Source organism: Heterocephalus glaber, unplaced genomic scaffold, assembly GCF_053883595.1.
Source record: "Heterocephalus glaber isolate CG9 unplaced genomic scaffold, H.glaber_assembly_v1.0 deba00001577, whole genome shotgun sequence".
NCBI lineage: Eukaryota > Metazoa > Chordata > Mammalia > Rodentia > Bathyergidae > Heterocephalus > Heterocephalus glaber.
The window spans coordinates 20,140,317-20,161,731 of NW_028258358.1; positions in this window are offsets into that span (position 1 = coordinate 20,140,317).

Sequence of the window (21,415 nt, forward strand, 5' to 3'; positions counted from 1 at the left end):
CCCTTAGGCCCCATGAATACTTTGTAACTTTTTATCTGTCCTCCTAGGATGGCCATGCAGGTTAAAAATTCTCTCCTGCTCTTCAAGACTGTTCATCTCCTTAATTGTTATTTTGGCGTGGATGACCAAACCAGATCGGTCAAAACACCCTAAAAAGAAAGAAACAATCTTTCATAAGAATTAAAAAAAGAAAAACTTGGCAATTCCTGACTTCATAATAATCCTTGTCTTTGCACAAAATCACAGCAAATTTGAATGGTGGTGAAGAAAACTTCCATATTAGAATGACTACTATTGTAAGACAAGATGGCATACCTATCATTGGAGAACAATTACAGATAAATGAAGTCAGTATCAGTTTTTGATGATAAATTATGCCACTTAAATTTAAAACTGTCTATTAATAAGAAGATTGGGACAAATATTTGTGATATAAAGTACAATGGAAAAAAATTAAGATAAACTTTTCTTCATGGATTAAAAAAGAGATAGAAACATTTACAAAGAAAAATTACTTACTGTGCTTTGATTTTATTTACCCAATCAAAATTTCCTATGTGCTCCATTTAACCTTAATGAATTTAATTTTTCTGCTTCGTAGCTTTTCTTTCCAGCACATCATGAAATTTTTGAGCTACAGAACATCTCATAATTCCTATAGAAAGCAATAAATAAGTCATTAAATTGAAAATAAATGGATGAACATGCTTGCATTAATGATCCAAGGGAACCAGGCTTCAACCATATCATCTTTGTGATATAAGAAAAATATAACTTCCAAAGTGTTATATGTCAGATGTGCCAAGTTCCTGTTCTCACAACATTGAGTAATGAAGTTGCAGACCAAAGGTGGAAGTTAGGAGAATTTCATTGTAAATTAGGAAAAGAATAGCTCCTGGATTTGCTGGAGGGCTCCCAAGTGTGTGGCTGCCAAGACTCTGTCAGGGGTAATGTATTCTGCAAATCAGAAAATAGGTGCAATGTGGGTCAAACTACAATTAGCCCATAAGGTAACAACCACAGCCATGTAGCTAATATTGATCCAATAAAGATCCGAGTCATGTAACAGAGGCAGATGGAAAGAACAGAGGCATGCTGGGGCAAGGAAGGGAGTATGGGTCCAGATGTTCTGGTCCCCACCTCTGGGTCCGATGCCTGTGTGGGCCCAGTGGATCAGCTGGTGGTAATTACAGTATAAACTCAAGTTGTTGTTGTCTCACAGGCCTGGCAACTGCATGTCCATCCAGAGGCCTGTCTTTCTTCAGGTTTGGATCCAGCCATAATACTGCTGCCTTTGTTTTTTTGTTCTGACATACTGGAGAGCCCAATCCCTCTTTGACTACATATTAATTTCTATCTAACTTAGCTGCCTATGATAGTTTCACATTTTTTGAAATGATAAAACAATAAACACGGGGTTAATTTTCAGTTGTGTGTATGTGTGATGATACAAAACTTCAAAACTAAAAAAAAAAACTAAAAAAAAAACCTTGAAAACTATTTATATTTATTTTGTCAAGTCTTCAAATTTAATAAAAGAAATTCTCCTTATATATGTGTTATGTAAATTATTAGATTTTCACTTGTTTAAAATTTTTACTTTCTGTAATTCAAACAAATTTTGGTTAGTCAAGTATTAAAATATGTTGTCAAAGTTATTTGTCATATATTCATTACTTTCAAAGAAAGTAAATAAAATAAAAAAGAAAAGAAAAAGAAGATAACTGCTTCCCTTTGACATGTGAGCAGAAATTACTCTGACCACTCAGTGACACAAAATGCAATTGCTGAAACATTAACAATAAGAGAGCAGCTGAGAAAATTACTAGAATGAACAGTTACAAAATGCGTTTCCAGTCCATTTGAGGATGGCACATCCAGCTAGATTTTAGCAGATGTTCTGAGATTCTTATAAAATATTAAAATGCTTTTTAATTTGATTATAGGATTTCAGCTGAAGAAATGTCTAATTTACTGCACCTTTTTTTAGCTCACACTGAAGGTCCATTGAGGAAACAGTGAAAACACAAGGAAGGCTAGGCAGCTTGCCTTCTTTGGCTGCAGGCCAGTGCCCGCTAGCTTGCAGCCTGTTGTTACTGCAATGCAAATGGCTGGAAGCTGAGCACTCACTACATGTAAATGAATGGAGAAGAAAAACAAAAATAACAACAGCAAAAACCCACACTACCAGAATTACCATTTCGAAAACAAAGCCTGACAGGTTCGATTGTTTTTGGAGATTCTAAATAAGGTTTCAGTAGTGCGAAAGAAAAAACAACATACTGAATATACCTGAAGGATTTTGTAAGGCTGTAATGACTTAAAAACAGATTTAAAGAATAAAGTAATCTTTATAGTTTCCTTAACCCTACAGGCTATGTGATATATTTATGCATATATACGGTATTTTTAAGAATTAAGAGTTAAAGAATATGTTGATGAGATGCATTTGAAAATTCAAGAGCCAGGCAAATAAATGAAAATGAGATTATCTTAATTATTCAAGAAGATTGGTTACTATTTTCAGAGTAAATTGTACATTGATAACCTTAAAAATAATAAACCATTATTTATAATGCTAAGCTATTAAAAGTTAATTCTACATCTCAAGAGAAAATATGTCATTACTTACTATTTTACAAATTTCTAACATTATCTGAGCTTTATTATATATGGACAAAAATGAATTCTTTTAAATGTTCAACTCTTTAATCTTCAAATACTCTGTATAATAATATTAAATTTGAAAATACTTCTATATTTTAAACATTTGCAATAAAAGAAAATATGTGTTATGAAATAAAAACCCTAGATTCAGGGGGAGTTAGCTCTAAATTTCTCTTCATTCTTCATGTATTAGTTTTATTTTACTTTGTGGTACTTGTACCAAACCCTGATACAGTCATTACAGCAGTCACCAAGGATTTCTCGGTCAGCTCTTCATTTACTAGCACTGTTTTTGGTTCCCCCAGAAGTTAGGAATTCACCCATGACTTGTTTGGACCAATAGATTGATAGTTGAAGAGATGGGCAGCATTTCTGTGCAGCAACATTAAAAGCCATTAAACTATTTTTCCTAGTCCTCTTTTCATCATCTTGGAGGCATTGTCCCCTGGGAGGATAATATTGAGCAAAGCTTTTCACGTTGGACAAATATTGTGAACAAACAAAGTTTTGTTTTCCTAAGTAACTGAAATATGGAAGCAGTCTACTTACCAGCATGGCAGACCTCATCCTACCAAAAGAGTGGTGCCAGTACAAACCATTAGATACAAATACAAACAATGACTTTACAAACAATTAGAATATTTTGAAAGCCCTGCAGTGTGCAGAAAGTGAGAGAATATGTTAGTTTGGCCTGAGAAAAAATAGTGATTTAAAGATAGTGTGAAACAGAAACTGATAAAAACCATTATTTTTGATTATATGGAAGACAGATCAATTTAATGACCTTATTACTCTTAGGGAAAATTTCAGAAAAAATATTACTAATAATATCTATTTTATAGTGACTGTAAAAAAAGTCAGATATTAATTTTTATGTTTTCGAAGAAAGAAAAGAAATAGTCACCGAACTTGAAGATTTGAAGAAATGCTTGCTTTTTCATATTCTTTCTGAAATAAAAGTCAAAGAAATTCCTTGGAGGATAAAAGCATTTAAAACTGATCCTTATACCGATGATGAAGTTAATTGTATTCATGTCACATTTATTGTTTAAACCTCTATGAATAAAGAATTCTCAGATTAATGAACTAATCATTTTGTTTTCAACCAATTCTTTGTTTCCAACAGACAAAAATATCTTAGGGGAAAAGAAGACAATCATTCATACCATGCTAGCATTGCAGGCTCGAGTTATCTGTGACTGATTCTGAAAGAGAATTTGCAGAGTTTAAAGAGGAAAAAACAAGGACATATATACATAACTATGAAAAGAAGTTTATGAAAATGATCATGAATGTGACTACTGGCTTGTAATGCTGTCTATAGTTGAAATAAAAATAAAAGTAAAATAAGTTTTTATTTTTTTTCTATGTGGAAATCAAGTCTAGGGCTTCATGAATGCTAAGCAACGATCCTACCATTTAGTTACATTCCCAGCCTCCGACTGAGTTTTAAGCAAAGTTATGTTTGATTATCTGCATTAATGAGGATGCTAATCAGTTTTGAGATTTAATGGCCTCTACATCTATTAACTAGAAAAAAACAAAACAAAACATGTTCTTCACATTTTCAAGCACCTATAGGGCAAAAGAGCAATGTAAAGGAAGATTTTCCCAGAAGGTAGCAATAGTGATTATGGAGAAAAATAGACATGAAATCTAGGAAACAGCAAAGGGCTCATCACTTCCCCTTTCAATCAGAGATCCTGCATTCTGAGCTCAGGATCAAGAATGAATGAGGATTTTGTGTCATTAAGGAGATAACATAGCCTTGGATGGGGTAACCTAAACTAAATATTAACTGTCCAGAATTAAGTACTGTTCATAGTCATTCAACTATGATAATAGTCTGTTTGCAATCTTTTTTATGATAGCTATGTATGAGATCTCTTTGATGAAATGAAATGTGAGTAGATGTGGTAACTCCCAGATTTGACAGAACTCTAAGAGGAAGTATGCAGTTTCCTATCGTCCTTCGCCAAACTGTACATACTTGCAAGCATATGTTGAGTGTCTACTAGTCTGTGTTCTGGATAGAAGACCATGAACAGACACCCTCATCAATCCCATACATCAAGTAGAATGAACAGGACTTAGAAGACTTACTCCTTAGGTGTGTTATGTTGCTCTGATTTTGGACATTCTATGTTTAATCTTGACAATCACAGACAATATTTTATACAAAAACAAACATTCCTCTTTAATTCTTTAAGAAAAAATATAAATAACTGTATGCATTAAGTACATATATGTATATCTACATGTACAGTTATTGTATAAAAAGGCTAATAGCCAAAGAAAAACAAAATTGGGCAAAGTGAGTTACCCTTTTAGTTCTTCTCCTTAATTCATGTACTAAAATGGTTTTAGACAGCCTGCTTTCTCTCAGATGGTTAGTACACAAGAATGAAAGAGGTGCATAATACAGTTACCAAGCTACAGAAACATATCATGATAATCACTTTCTGTGCTACTCTCCTGGATGGTCTCTGCTCTTGTTTCTAACAATATAACATAATAGACACTCTGAAATTCCTCTTACTAAAAAATACAGGTAAAATTTTGAAGTAAAATAACTAAACAGAGTCATACATATACATACTCGTTTTCAAGAAAATAAAAGAAAACCATGAAGTGAAACAAAAACAAAACTCCAAACTTCAAATATATACTTTCATGATGTGGTACCCTAGGAAGTTCTTCTACCATAGCACTAGGTTGTTAGTGTTCACTTATTTATGCCTGACCTGTGTTTTGGGGAGGGGGTGTATATCAGGAGATAAACATGGAGCCTTCCATTATAAAGAATTACTTAATTGGGACTAGGAATAATAAGGGTTAACTCTGTATTGAAGAGTAGTCTAGACAAAGGAAACTTGCCTGTTTTTTTTCCTGAATTCCATGTGGAAAAATAAAGTGCACTTCAGAATTATGTACTTGAGCAGGCATGTAGATTCAATCTTTTTATTTCAATTGTATATATTGTTATTATATAACATGATATACATAGTTTGATATACATAGTTCATTAAAAGATTATAACAGTGAAGTAGATTAATATATCTGTCATGTCTTGTAGTTATTTCTCTTTGTGTTTACTTCGTTTTGTAGTATTGGTCTTCAAAATGAGAAGTTAATATATAAAGGGGCTTTATACTTGTGATACCTTTGATGTATTGGTAAAGGCTGTCACAGAAATGCTCTTGAGTAAAATATTAAGCAACTTATGATAAATGAATCCATTTGTACAAAAATCAGTCTTATAAGTAGAAATAAATAAAAATATAAAAAGGAAAATAGAAACATTTAGACAAATGAAGAATAAAATATATATTCTTAAAATATGTGAGGTATTGAAAGAAGAATGACACAAGAAAATGTCTATCTGAAATAATAATGTGTGACTTGAGAAAGACCAAACTGAAATTGAATGTGCAATGATGCGCTAAACAGCGAATCAGAAATGTTAACTAGGAAACTGGTCTAAGGACTACACATAAGCAGTAAGTAATGGATAATGCAAAGAAAGTTTATAAGATGTAGAATGTTAAAAATGTTCCATCAAAAAATGAATGTGACTGAGTACTTAAACCAATAATGCTAGAAATAATTCAGATAAAATAGAGCACATATATTTTTTTAATTCATAAAACACAATGATTCTTGACCAGAAAAAAAAAAGGGAGTAACTCTTCACCTGGACACTGTCAATATTAAATAGCAGAAACACAATTGAAATAAATATGCTTACATTTGTGCAAATTAAATACATAAAATACACATTACTTCTGATGTGTTAACTTTATTGACAATTTTCTTTAAAACAAAAACAAGAGCCGAAATGCAAGAAAAAATTTCAAATTTCTAGAAGAAATTTACTCATATTTCATAATTGTATAACAAGATGATCTTTAAATAAGAAAAAATGTGAAATAATAACATGTTAGATCAATATAGAAGGCTTACCACTGGCAAATCATTGTAAAAACTAGTAAACAAAGTACATTCATAAAAACAAATGGCAGTGAATATAGCTAGAAAACTAAATGTTTCCCTTATAAAGTGAAAGTTGAAGAGTGCATGAATAAAAGATTGTGTTAGACACATGGAAAGAAAGTGTAGAGATTCAATAACCAGTACTTCAGGCATATGAAAGGTCTTCATGAGCTGTAGGAAAAAGATCATGGTACAGAACTAGACTGTATTAATGCTAAGTCTGTATAAAACACTTCATAACAGTGAGAGAATAATGTCTTACATGTGAGTCCAGGAAAGTGTACCATCATGAACCACTCAATGGAAGAAGTAATGAAGGTCTTAAGGAGATTGCTGACATTTGGATTGTGTTTCAGAAGTGCAGATGTCACAGCCATTTTGGGGCTGTATTGTAAAAGGAGTCAATCAGACATGAAAGGAAGTTTTGAACAAGTCCTATATAAGAACAATGCTAAATGAGAGTGTTTTATATAGTGGGGACAATTTTTATAGAGTGGGGAAATTTTTCTTAACAAATATGTCAACGAGGAAAACTATTTAAAAAATTTAAAAATTTGAGTACTGGTAGGATGTTGATCAAATTTATCATAGTAGAAAATAAGCAAAGGGAAAAATAGGGTAAATGTGGATGAAAAATTCTTAAGTGCCTTAGGTGTGAGTGAGTATATTAGAATAACACAATCTTAGTTTCCAAGTAAAAATATAAATACAAGATATTATGCCATCAAGGATGGAGGGGTAATTGTTTTGTGCAAAAGAGACAATGGCTAGAGGAGATAGTAGGTCTGATAATAACAATGGAACAAGGTGATGCCTAATCAAATTTATTTTATTAGAAATATTGAGACCTCAAGGATTCCTATTCTCCCACACATGTAATCTTGGAAAAATCTAAATATAATGACATTTTTCATATTTTCTTATTAAAATTAGCACCAGTTGTATTATATAGAATAATATTTCATACATGAAGGAAAAATTACAGTATTAAGATTATTTCCTTCTATGTATGTAACAGATGAGAAAAATAACTTTTTAAGAAACATTTAGTCCAGGATTATGTCTCTTCAGGTTTGTAGAATGTCCCCATAAGGCTCCTATCTTCAAAGGTTGTAACTTAGGAAGGTGATCGGTTCATGGTGGCTCAATAGCTGACTTCCTGTTGGGTTGGGGGGAGGTGGATCACCAGGGGCTTGTCCTGAAACAATGGATTAATGTCCCCAGCTCCTTCCCTGCATTTTGCTTCTTGGCTGCCATGGATTGAGCACTTTTTCCTCCACTCTGCATCTCTGCAAACCTGTTTTTGCCTTGGGACCAGCTCTCTATGTCCTGAAATTGTTAGCCAAAATAAATTTCTCCTTCTTTATGTTGTGTTGAGCATTGTGTCCCAGCAATGGGAAAGTAATTAAGACTGTCAAAGAATTCAAACACAGAAATCATCAAAAGAGCACAACTTAATGTTTCAGTGGTTATGTATGTTCTTTAGCTACCTCTACTTTATGTCATTCTGCCCCTCGTGGGTGTCCAAACTTTGACTTGTCTAGGCCATATTGAGATGAGAGATTGCCTTTGGGCACATGTAAAACAATATAATATTATTAATATGTATAAGTAAAAATATTTCTCTTAATATTTTTATTATAATACTTAAAAATAAGGCATGCAGCCCACAGACCACAATGGGACACGCCTGCAGTGAAACTAAGGATAACCTCTTCCAAAGATGCAACCCAGCATTAAATACATAATGGGTGTTCAGCATTTACAAACATCTTTTAATAGTTGTCTCTAGGGCTGGAGATTTAGCTCAGTGGTTCCACTGCCTGCCTAGCAGGCGAAAGGTCCTGAGTTCTATTACTGGTACCAAAAAATAATAATAATAATAATAATAGTTGTCTCCAGCCCCACTGAGTTTCAATTGGCTAGGCTTTCACTTCCTTATTCTTAGTGACTGTGGAGCAAAAGATTATGTTGGTGCTTTGCACCCAAAATGAAGAAGTTGTAGTGAAGCATCAGAAATGTTGCTGGATGGAGTCAGCTCTGTGAGCTGAGCTGTTGCTTTCCTGCCCTGACCCTATTTACCAGCCTGTATTCCTCTAGCTCTGCTGTAACCCTCCTGTAATCCTCCAGCCCTGCTAACATCACCTGATACCATCTCAGAGCTTCCATCTTCTCTTGAAAATTGACTGTGACCAAACTGCAAGTTGTCCTTACACTGAATTCATCTAAGGCCCTGCAAATATGCAGATATCAGATCAGGACCCTCTTCCCTGGATGCTCCAGGCCTTGCCTGTGTTTCTCCAGCAGAACCTACATTTTTACTAATTTTTCTTCCGTTTTGTCTTGCTTTTCTAATCCTTTCTCTATCCTGCATTTCTTCCCTAGGTTCCACTCTCTTGAGTATATTTCCCAGAAAAATCAAATGAAAAAAATTTCCGCTTGAGGACATACTCTCAGATCAATACTGAGTTAAGCTGGCCATTTTTTTTTTTTTTTCTAGCATGAGCGATTCCATTCTGCTGCATTACAAAAATGTGAAAAGTTCTCTCAACCAAATGTGCCAGGATCTTCCAAATTAAATCTCTTGAATTTTCTCATCCAAACTCTTTCGTAGAGATTTATATTTCTCTGGATCATTGTCATTTCATTTAGGGAAGTAGAGCAGAGACTGTACCATGATTCAGAGATAGAGTAGTGACTGAATTTCTGAAATAAAGTTAATATTTAAGGGAGATAAAGTGATCCACATGGCTACTAGCTAACTGCAAAATTATACATGCAAGCCTTAATCTGATGATAATGATGTCACTTTATGTAACCAACATGATGTGGAGTTAAATGCTGGCCACTGAAATTTTCTGATGTTGTAAGAAAACCCTCTTTCATCAGTTTCTTAGGGTGGATTTCTAGTTTCTAATGGATTCCATTTTATATTTTTAAAGTTTTAGCTATCAAACAATCAGGTCTCACAAAAATGTAATTCTGATTTACCATTGATTCTCATTTCTCTCCAGTTATGTCACTGCAACATGTTCAATAGTAGACATATCATTTTCACACATACTTTAAATACTCTGATTTTTTTTTTTTTTTGAGACAGTCTTGCTATGTAGTTCAGGCTGGCCTCAAATTCACTATGTAGCCGGGTCCAGGCTTGAACTCACAGTGATCCTCCTGCTTCAGCCTCCCAACTGCTGGGATTATAGGCATGCACCACCTCATCTGGCTAAAGTTTTTTCTTGCTTTTCTTTTTTGGTACTGGGGATTGAACTCAGGATTTTGTGCTTGCAAGGCAAGGCAGGCATGGTGCCACTGAGATAATTCCCAGGCCCTGATTGATTTTTTAAAAGTACAGTGATACAAGAGTAGAAGGACAATGAACAGGTAAAAGATAGCATGTACTGATTAAAAAAAAGATGATTGAATTCCTTTAGATGAAAGGTGATGATGTTGTAGACTTTGAAATTAGTAGTAGATATATTATAAATGGTAATATAAATGAATTGCTATGCTGTTGAACCCGTTAGAGAACACAGGAAAATTAACAATCAGTAAAAATATGGGGTCAGTTCCAAGGGTGCAGTGTTTTCTATGTGAACACTGAGAAGACTACTCAACAATTAAAGATTAGCAAACAGTATTACACATACGAGTCTGTAGCTCATAGAAAGGCTATTTCTGATTGTAAATAAAATATTGGCTTTTAGATATTTAGACATGTTACAGAAAGCAAGGATGCTGTACAAAATGTGTAGGAAGTGACTGCAGACCAAAGGGTCAATGCAAGACTTGGGCTATTAAGGATTCAGATTTGGGGAAAGGTATCAAAAGACTGTATGTAGGAGATCATTTTCAAAAACTTTTAGAGAAGTTTTAAAACTTAGAAAAAAGGTATGTGTTGAAGGATAGCAACTGTAAAAGCAATAGAAATTTTACCAAAGCCATAATTCATCTGAAAGTCATTTAAATGCCTTGTAAAAATAATTGAGTTGGAAATGCTACTAGGGACTATACTTGCTCAAGTGAAAACATTTACTATTTTGGCCATGCTAGGAATGTGAGTTTCCTATTTAGTTTCAGATATTATGGCTCTTTCTTTCCCAGGTTCTTTTGAAAACAGTAGAGAAGGGATGAGTGAAAATTGTATAAAGCCTAAAATATAAAATAGGATTTCAAGGCTATGTAAGTCAAAATGAAGGAAAGTTTCAATCAGAGTAAAATTAGTATTACAGCTTTTAGTGTTTAGATAACATAGTATAAAACAGACATAGCAAGATGTATGGTAAAAGTGTAGCAAGAATCAAATATAAGGCATAAGGCAATATTATAAGACAGTATCACAATAATGAATATAAAATATTTGTCTTATTTAAAAATATTTTTGATTACGTACTTTTTCCAAAACATTATTGTGGAAAAAAATAAAAGGTCAAAAATGAGTTCTTCTCAACTTAATTTGGAGGAATCATATTTTTGAGTAAATAACTTTTTCATCAAAAATAAAAGTTGAATTTCAAACAGAACTACTTTCTTGTTTTTACATTAACACATTGTGAGAAATAATTTTGTAAGAACATTATTTTATAATTGTTTGAATAAATTATTCCACAAAGGTGAATAATATCAATTTGAAGTGTATGACCTTAACTTTAGGTTACTGATTATTTTTTGGTGTTAATTTTTCCTTGATAATTACAATATTCATTAAAAGTTTACAGTTCTGTTTTGTAATCACAACTAATTATTAAATTATTTTAAATCATTCTGCCTTTTATAATTTCCAAGGATCAAATATTAAACATGGAAACTTAATAAGCATTTGGTAAGCAAAGAAAATTAAGACCTTAGCTGCAAAGCTGTATTGTAAAGGTGGACATGACATGCAGCTCTTCATATTTTTGTCTGAAATTCTATCAGTTGAGTTAGTAAGAAAATAGTGATACCTCTATAACCTACCTCTATTTACATAGTATATAATTTAACTAGGGCAGATCTAAAGAATATTAAATAATTATTTTGTATAAAACATTTGAAAAGCCTCCTTGTTTGCAATGCCTGAGTTTAAATTTAATGTGGACTTATGCCTTCTGTTGATTGAAACATTTCCTATTAGCATTCTAATTACATCAATGATCCATACTGAATCTGTTATTTTGTACTTATTTCTATATAGAATAAATTGTAAATTATGTATAACATATTATCTCAGAGGTGTTCTAGGTCATGATATTAAGTACTTTAAAATCAGAGTTATATTTTTATACATTAACCACATCAAATATCTTGTATGGCTTATCTTTTAAAAAGTTAATTTCTTGAAATATGTATTTTTCTATATTAGTAAGCTTTGAATTCTAGAAAAGATTTTGCTTCAATACATAAAAATTAAACCAAGGCTGTTTCTTTCAATTTCTAATAGAATACAGATTATCCATTAAAATGCATAGCTTTCATTTAATAAGTTGAGCAGAAATATAATTGAAAAGAATTATAATCTTTAAAAGTAAATTACATGGAAAACTTAAGTGTAAATAGTATTTTTATTTAATTTTAAATTGGGGATATTTTCACTTAACTGTTTAATGTTTTATTGTCTTCCCTTAAACCTGGGTTTGACAATTCTGCATTAAGCCTATAATTTTTTTTTAGACTAGAACAGCAGTTACCAGAGGTGGGAAGTAGAAGTGGAAAGAAAAATTGGAGACTTTGGTCAATGAGGACAAAGTTATAGTTAGAAGAAAGGAATAATTTCTGTTGTTGTAATGCATATCAGGTTCACTATATTAATAATGTATATTTTAAAATAACTATTAAAGAAAAATTTATATCTTCTGATAATGAAGAAATGATAAATACTTTAGGTAATGGTCTTACTAGTTATCCTAATTTAAAAATTTCACAAGGTATACAGATATTAAAATATCACATTGTACTACATGTATCTGTGTATGTATATATATATAAATAAAAATTTAAAATGATAAATATATTCTGAAATTGTACTAATTTTAGATATAGAATGCAGCTTCAATAGCCATCAAAGCTAAATCCCATATAAGAAACACTGATCCATATACTTTGCTATCAAATCAATGTTTTCATAAATGGCACTAATAAATAAAAGGGGCTAATAAATGTCACTGCTTTGTGAAGCAAAAGATCATTTGTGAAGCAAGAAAAGAACGCAGTGAAGCAATTTATGTTTTGAAAGATAAACAAGTAATAATAACAACCACAACAAATAAAAAAATCAAGAACAAACCTAAAATTCTGTGCCTGGCATTAATGTCCTTAAAAAGTATAGGAGAAATATTTTTCTGATAAAATTCTAGGAAATTTAAAGCTAGGTTACTTATATTGAGGGAATGTAAAAAAAAATTTAAAAAGAATAAAATGATATGCATTATGAATGTGGTTCTACATAAAGCAAGGAAGAGTGTTAAAGTAGAAATATATAAAAATACATAAAATGTTTAATTTTCCTTCTTCTTGAGATAACTTTTTCAACGTAGTAAGAACAATTGCAGTTGGTTATCATAGAATGTGGATAAATGAAATAAATTATAGCAATGTTATAAGAAACAAATGAAAGGGATTGAGAATATGTGGTTGTAAATTACATGCACTACTTGGGAAGCAATATAATACTATTTGACAGGAGTAGCAGTCAAATTCACCTTACTATCAGAAAATACCCGAGGCAAATATCCTATAGTGAGGAAAAGTTTATTTACCCCATAGTTAGGAGTTTCAAGTTCCAGATTAGTTTTCCCCACTGGTTTGAGTTTATGGTGAGACATATGTCAGAGTAAGAGGTCACGTCTCAGGCCAGGCAGGGGAGAGAGAAGGGAAGAGTGGGAGAGGGAGAGAAAGAAGGAGGAGCAGAGAGGGGCAGGGATGTGGGGGTGGAGGAAGAGGAGGAGAAAGGGGAAGCTGAGAGGTACAGAATGAGAGCTGATTCCTACAGCCTTCTTTGAAGGCACGCCCTATCTAACTGAGGACTTCCCACTAGGCCCTATCTCCTAAAGGAGCCACCATCTCCCTGTAGTGTCACCCCAGAAATCAAGGCTTTAACTTTGATTATATATTTAGACACACTCAAATTATACTCTAACTATAGCTTTCTGAGCCTGGCCCAGAAGCTGATGCCATATCACATGCAAAATGAGTTTATTCCTCCCCCAAGAGTCCCAAAAGTCTTAATTTTTTCAATATTATTTCAGTCCAGTTGAAACTTTCCAGTTTCAAGGAAAACTGTACCGTCAACTCCACTAAAATGAAACAAAACAAAACAAAGTAAGTTATAGTCTTCCAAGACACAATGTTGGTATGGACACACGGTAAAACTATCTATTCCCAAAGGGGAAAACAGTGAAAGAGAAGGGAAAAGTCAGCCTAAAGGAAGACCAATACCAGCAGAGTAAACATGTCATCCTACATTTCCATGTCTAAGACACTGCTGAGCACACTATGGCAGCAAGAAGATTAAAATAAATAAACCAATACAGTAAATGGATGAGAGCTCCCAGTACACTCTTGAAGTCTACAGGTGGACATCTGCAGCTTTCTGAGTCTCATGCAGCATGTTACTGGTAATTAAATATTCCTAGAGTCTCCACTTCGTCTCTGACTTCTCTCCCACAGATCCATGAGGCAGCACCTCACCAGGAGCTCAAATCACACCTTTATCTGGCCTTCTAGCCTTACTTTGAAACCTCTAAGGAAGCCAACATGATCCTATAACTCTTTCTGCACATTGGCAAACTAGGATCACATGGAGAATTCCAAGATCTGCGAGAGCAGGAGATATACCTGGGCCTACTTGAAGCACAACTGTGGGCTCAATGTCCTTGATCAGCTAGACACATTCTGTGAGCGGTCTTGAACATACAGGGTACCCCAGAGCTCTTTCTTGAAACAAAGACCTGAAAGATCTTTGAAACAAATATACACTTCTATACCTCAGATGGAACTATGATGGCAAGGGTACCCTTGCAGTCTTTCGAGATGCTCTCTAAAAGTCTTTCCAATTTTTTGATGTAAAGTACTTGACTACTTTAGCAATTGCACTTTTCTTCACTACAGCCTTCTTACATTTTTGTTTTCTTCTTGGTTATACCGAAACACTTTCAAATATTTCCTCTTTTCTACCTTTTGTTCTGTGTAAATGTGAATAAAAAAGAGTGAATCATTCCCATGCCATAAACTGAATGATTTGGTGACTTGATATCTTCCCCCACCAAGTAAACTAGTAGATTACCTTTATACTTGCTCTTGTTACAGATGAATGGGCCAAAATAGTCCACGTTCTTGTGAAGACAAGGAAAGAATTGCCAAGCTTTCACCTTATAGTAAGCAGTAAGTAGCTATGTTTATTGAAGATCACCAGGTGGTAGCGGCAGGAACAGGCAGAAGGCCAAAGAGAAAAGGGAAGAGGAAGAGAAACTCATGGTCTTAGATGAACCTGCTGTTGGTGGTGGAGAAGATCTTGGTGAAGAAGTTGTGATGGTATTGACAGTATGTAAGTGGTCATGCTCTGGGTCTGATATGTGGGCTCGGGGCTGTGCTGGGCCCTGAGAGGAGGAGAAAAAGGAATTCTCCATGAAAACTAACAAACTTAGGTTTCCAGTATTTAAAGGGTCAGACCCTTCTGATTCCATATGATTCCCATTTGATCTCTCACTGGTGTTGGAACTAATGATCTGCTGCCTTGGGTATCATGACCTCCTAAGCTTAAACCTGGATAATCACCAGAGCTGTGATGTGCCACAACTGAATGAAGCAAAGGGAGAAGCTCACTCAGCTCCTCCATTTCTAATGGCATCAGTCCCTCACAAACCTCATATCACGAATAAGAGTTATTTCAATTCTTTATCAGGGCTTAACAATGGTAGCCTCTACATAATACAATCCTTGGTGCCTTCCAAAACCTAATCCCAATGACTTTTAACCATCCATTTATATTAACTTGTCTTCTGATCATTAAAATCTCTCGTAATGCTGTGTTTACAGCATGTAGACTTTCTGTAGCTGTTCCCCTAAACTTTGCAACCTCTTCCCATATACCACTTCCAAAGATCCTCCACACTTTTGGATTCATTTATAGAAATAACACTTCATTCATACATATTTTCTGTAAACCATTACATTTCTCCAAGGAAATACCAAAAGCAGTTTACTTATGAAAAAGTTTTTGTTAGCTATAATTTTGGATGTTCAAGTGAAAAATGAGCAGGTTCATTGATTTGGGCCTCTGGTAGGGTGTGGGATGGGAATTACAGCGATGTGTTTCAGAGCAAACACATCACAAGTCAGAAAGCAGAAAGAATCCTTCGATTCCTCTGGACAGTCACTCAGTCACCTAGGTCTCCTACTATTTTCCACCTCTTAAAGTTTCCATCAATATCCAAAGGTCTCTCTCTCTGGAGGATAACTCTTGAATAAATGTGCCTTTGGGGAGCATTTGAATAGCTTACAAAAAATATCATAGGAAGGCTCATATTATACAAAAAGGAATTATACAAAAAGTCTTAGGGAAAAGACTAACAATTAAAAAAATAAGTATAATTAGTTTTCTAATAGAAGAGACAAAATGCAATCATTAAAGATGATCAATAAATGTTAGAGAAGGTTGAAGAAAGAGGGTGGCATTGAAGCAAAGAACAAGGACAATGCATAGAACACAGTTACAAAATTTTAGATATTAATACATCTATGTCAATTATCATCTTAAGCTTGAATGGTGAGAACAAATTACTTAAGAGATAGAAACAAAAAATAACAAAAACAAAACAAAACAAAATAAAGAGATAAAAACAGCCAGAGTGGATAAAATGTAGAGATCCACCTGCAATTTTTTTCCCCAAGAGAGACTCAGTTTTAATTTAGTATAAAGATTAAAAATAAAGAGATGAAGAAGGCTATCCCATGCTAACATTAATAAATAGAAAACTTGGCAGGTGTATTCATTTCCTAGGGCAATTATAATATATGTACAACGGATCCTTTGATTTTTGCATAAGGAAAAAATCACCTATTGATGCATTTCTCATAACATATCCAGACTGTTAAATGATGCATGAATGTGCATGATATTCTAGAAAATCCAAAACTAAGGAAAGTAAAAAATCATTGATTTTAAGAGTGTCGGGAGAGGAAGAGAGGGATGAATAGCAATTTTAAAGCAATGAAACAATTCTGCATATTTTAATGCTGTATAGATAACATCTTACATCCATCAAAAACCTTAAAATTGCATAGGACAAAGAATGAGTATTAATGAAAAATGTATACTTTAGTTAATAATACTGTATTACATTGTTCTGTGATGATAACAAATGTAGCATATAAATGCAAGAATTAAATAATAGAAAAATATTATGTGTCATATATGGTATAGTAAGCTAAATGACAACTCTCTGTAATTTCAGTTTCTAATAAGTAGTTTATTGTCTTCATTTTTGATGAATTTCTTTTGGATTTTTCACCAAAAACCAAAAAATAAAAAAACAAAACAAAAGCCCTGTGCCTTCTACAAATAAAGAGAATTTTACTATTTAATTTCCATTTTATGTATTTTATTTTACTTCATTAATCATGTTATTATATTAAGTTATATTTCTTAGATATCTTTTAACATTTTGAGACAGTTTGACTCTATTTAGAGGTTGTGGAAAATTTTGTTTTGTTTTGTTTTGTCTTTTTAAAATAATACCTAATACTTCATTTGGGCTAATTCTTGCATCTATTGAGATAATCGTGTATGGGTGTTTTGTTTGTTTGCTTGTTTTCTTTATTGTATGTTTTGTTCCTTATTATTCTACTGCAGTGTTTTATGTTCATTGGTCTTCAGAATTTAATCCAGAAAACTTTCCTTGAATAAATCTTCTTGATCATGGTTCCTATATGTTACTGAGTTCAATTTATTCATATTTTTAAAAATTATTCAGCCTGTGTATATTTTGATGGATGTCAGTCTGTGTTTTCATTTCATATGATATCTTTGACTTGTATCCTGGCCTACTATAATGATCTGGTAGCCTATAATGAATGGGGAATTAAAAAAAAAAGAATGGGCAATTAGTTCTAGCATCAATATTTAATAAAATTATCTTGACTTTTCTTGTGGGAAAATATTTAATTATTGATTTAATTTTATTACCTGAGATAAATCTGTCCTCAAATTGTATTTGTTCATGAGTGAATTTTGGTAGTTTCCTATGTACTCAATTTTAAAAGCAGTATAGGTAGAGAGTAAATATATATCTTCCTCAAACCTCTATTAGAAATATTCAGAATTAACCTATTATGTGAAAATAAGCTACTTTTTATATCAAACTCAAAATAGGGTTCTTTATTTTTGTATTAAATTCTTTTACTGGTACATTGTAGGTATACAACACAATTACATTTCTCATTGGGAATTGTACCTTTATATAATGCATCTTGGTTCTTATTTTTTCCCCATTCCTAGCCCTCCCTTCGCGTCCTCCACCCTTCCCTATTTACAAAGACTTTATTTCTATTTTTTCCATTTCTCATCATTTTTTCCTTTCCCTTCTTTCCTTTCCCCTGTGCCTCCCACTGCCTCTACCCCTTTGGACCTTTTATTCCTATTTTACATTATCAATTATTCATTCTAATAATTGGTACATTTTAGGTATACATTATAATGACATTCATCATTGGAAATTTGCACCTTTACATAGCCTCTCTTGGTTCTTGTTTTTCACCCTTGCCCAGCCCTCCCTTCAACCCCTCCAGCCCTCCCTATTTGCAAAAATTTTGTTCCTATTTTTCCATTTTCTCATATTAATCCCATTCCCTTCTATCCTTTCCCTCACCTGCTCTTCCTCAGACAAAGTCTACTATCTCAAATGTATAAAGAACTTAAAAAGATCAGACCTCCCAAATTTAAAGACCCAATCCAAAAATGGGCATCTGAAATGAACAGACATTTCTCAGACAAAGAAGTAGAAATAGCAAATAAATACATGAAAAAGTGTTCAACGTCACTGGTCATTCGAGAGATTCAAATGAAAACAATGCTGAGATTCCACTTCACTCCAGAAAGAATGGCTGCTATCATGAAATCAACCAATAGCAAATGCTGGCGGGGCTGTTGGGAAAGAGGAACCCTGCTCCACTGCTGGTGGGAGTGTAGACTGTTGCAAGCACTGTGGAAATCAGTATGGAGATATCTCAAAGAACTAGGACTGGAAATCCCATTGACCCTACTATTCCACTGCTGGGGATCTTCCCCAAAGAATTAAAAGAATCATACCACAGTGACATATGTGTGCCCATGTTCATAGCAGTGCAGTTTGTAATAGCTAAAACTTGGAAACAGCCCAAATGCCCATCAACTGGAGACTGGATAAAGAAAATGTGGTCTTTTAAAAAATGGAGTACTACTCAGCCATAAAAAATGAGAAATTAGAGATATTTATAGCTAAGTGGATGCACATTGAGGCAATACTCTTAAGTGAAATAAATAGGACACAGATGTGTAAATACGTAATAGTTTCTCTGGTGTGAGAAACTGAAAGTGTAAATAAGGACTAAATGTATAATAGGTCATGTGAAATAGGAAGAAAAGGGGCAAAGGGGAAGGAAGTGAGAGGGCTAAAATAGGGTCCTTTAATCTTCAAAATATCCTCGGAAGATTTCTTCTCTTTTGAAAAATTTTTATGCCCTTTTCTGTATTTCAAAATAACACCAAAACAACTTAACTGATTCAATCACACTCAAATTTTTAGTCCTTTGAAAATATGGAGGATGAGTGAAATATAGAGATAAACACAAAATGCGATCGCTAAAGTTCCTCATTACATGCAGAATTCTCAATCTTTTAAAGACCCTGGTGTTTTTAAGGATAATTCACAATTCATCCCAGGCCTCCTCTTCCTATTCTGTGATCTATGTCATATAGGGTACTGCATAATCTCATGTGGCATGATGCTGCTTCTCCAGCTGAATCTTCTCAGGAACCCTGCCTCCACAGGGATCTGAACTCAACGTTTATGGGTACTTTCTCGTGACTGTACTGCAAGTGTTCGAAGTAGTCTTAGAGAGCACTGGTCAGGGGACCAAGAGTTGCTGATGTCAGCAAACAAAGTGTTTCCTTTCATTATTGTATCTGAGTAAAAGCTACTAAGCACTACTTTACACCGTCAAGCAAGTGTTTGATAAATACTAATTGACGTAACATCACCATCAGACTGAATTTGCATTTTGATCTTTCTACATTTTATGTAGTTTTCTCTTGTTTAATCACAATAAATATAACATTTAATATGAAAATAGAGAATTTCCCAAGGTAATATGGTGTTCAAGAGACTGTAGTAGAGTAGTATAACTTTCCAGATAAAATTTAGGTACACTTGACTTTGGTATATGTACATTTGTTTATGCGTACACCTTGCCTGTCATACACCCCTCATACATCAAAAATATAGATTTTATTTCACTCTATAATTGCACCTAATCTGCGTTTCAATCTTAAGCTGTCATTTCTATAAACTAAATTTCAATAACCTGGTGTTTCTGTTTAGTGCTTTCTCAGCTTGATTTTTGTCCAGAAATTGTAAATAAATTCCTAGATACATTTCCTACTAAATATTAACTTGAGATGTAACAATTAAAGCAATAATGAAATATCTATAAAAATAATGGACCTTAATATTTCAGAACTGGAAATATTTCATTATTTCTAGATTGCCAAACTATCATGTGATATACATAACAAATATATAATGTATAATATTATATAGAGTATTTAGATTAATATCTGTCCCAATATACCTATGCTCTGTTTCCCAAAACTTGTGAATATGTAAACTTACATGGGAAGCAGGGCTTTTTAGATGTCATTTAGACCTTAATTTAGGATTATTGCAAACACAAGGGTCCTAGAAGTGGAAATAACTGTAGAAATGAAAGACAGGGAACTGTGAGTTCTCAAGAGTGGTCAGAGAGGTGAGTTGTTGGCTTTCAAGATGAAGAGAAGAAAAATGAACACAAGAAGAATATTTAATCTAGGGAAGTTGAACAAATGGCTTGTACCCTAAAGTATCCAGAAATAAACTCTTTCAAACACCACTGTTATTTGCAGTAAACCTCTCTCCTATACAAGTAAGGTAATGAATTTGTGCTGGATTAAGTGCTACCTTAGGTAGCAAAAGACAAATGTCAAAGATTCTGTAGATACTTCTACAGAAGTAAACTTTGTGGGACACTAGAATGGGTTGTAAATGTTGTCACAGGTCACCATTTTAAAATGTTCAAGTGAAATGGAATTTGGACAAGTATTAAAACACAAAACTAATTGAGCGAATATACACAGACATGTAAAGTTACATGCTTTTATTTACTAGGCATTATAAGCAAGATCTATTTAAACTAAGTTTGAATATACTCATTACACCTTATTCTTAGAAGTATTTTTAATCAGTAAGTATACTAGTGAGAATAATATGAGTTTTTTTACTTCAGATATAAATATGTACTAACATAGTCTCCAAAGTAAGAAGTTCATTTTACATTTCATGAATTTTAAAACCTGTGAGAATGTTGTTACTATTCCAAATCTTATTGCTAATTATTATGTTTTGAGGATTTTAATGACTCATGCATGAATGGTGCAATTACTCTGCAAGTATTACCTATTTTAATATTTTCAAAGATAGTATGTTATACATTATACCACTCCAGTGTTAAGTAGTGAAACGCTATGAAAGAGAATACTTTGCGGATT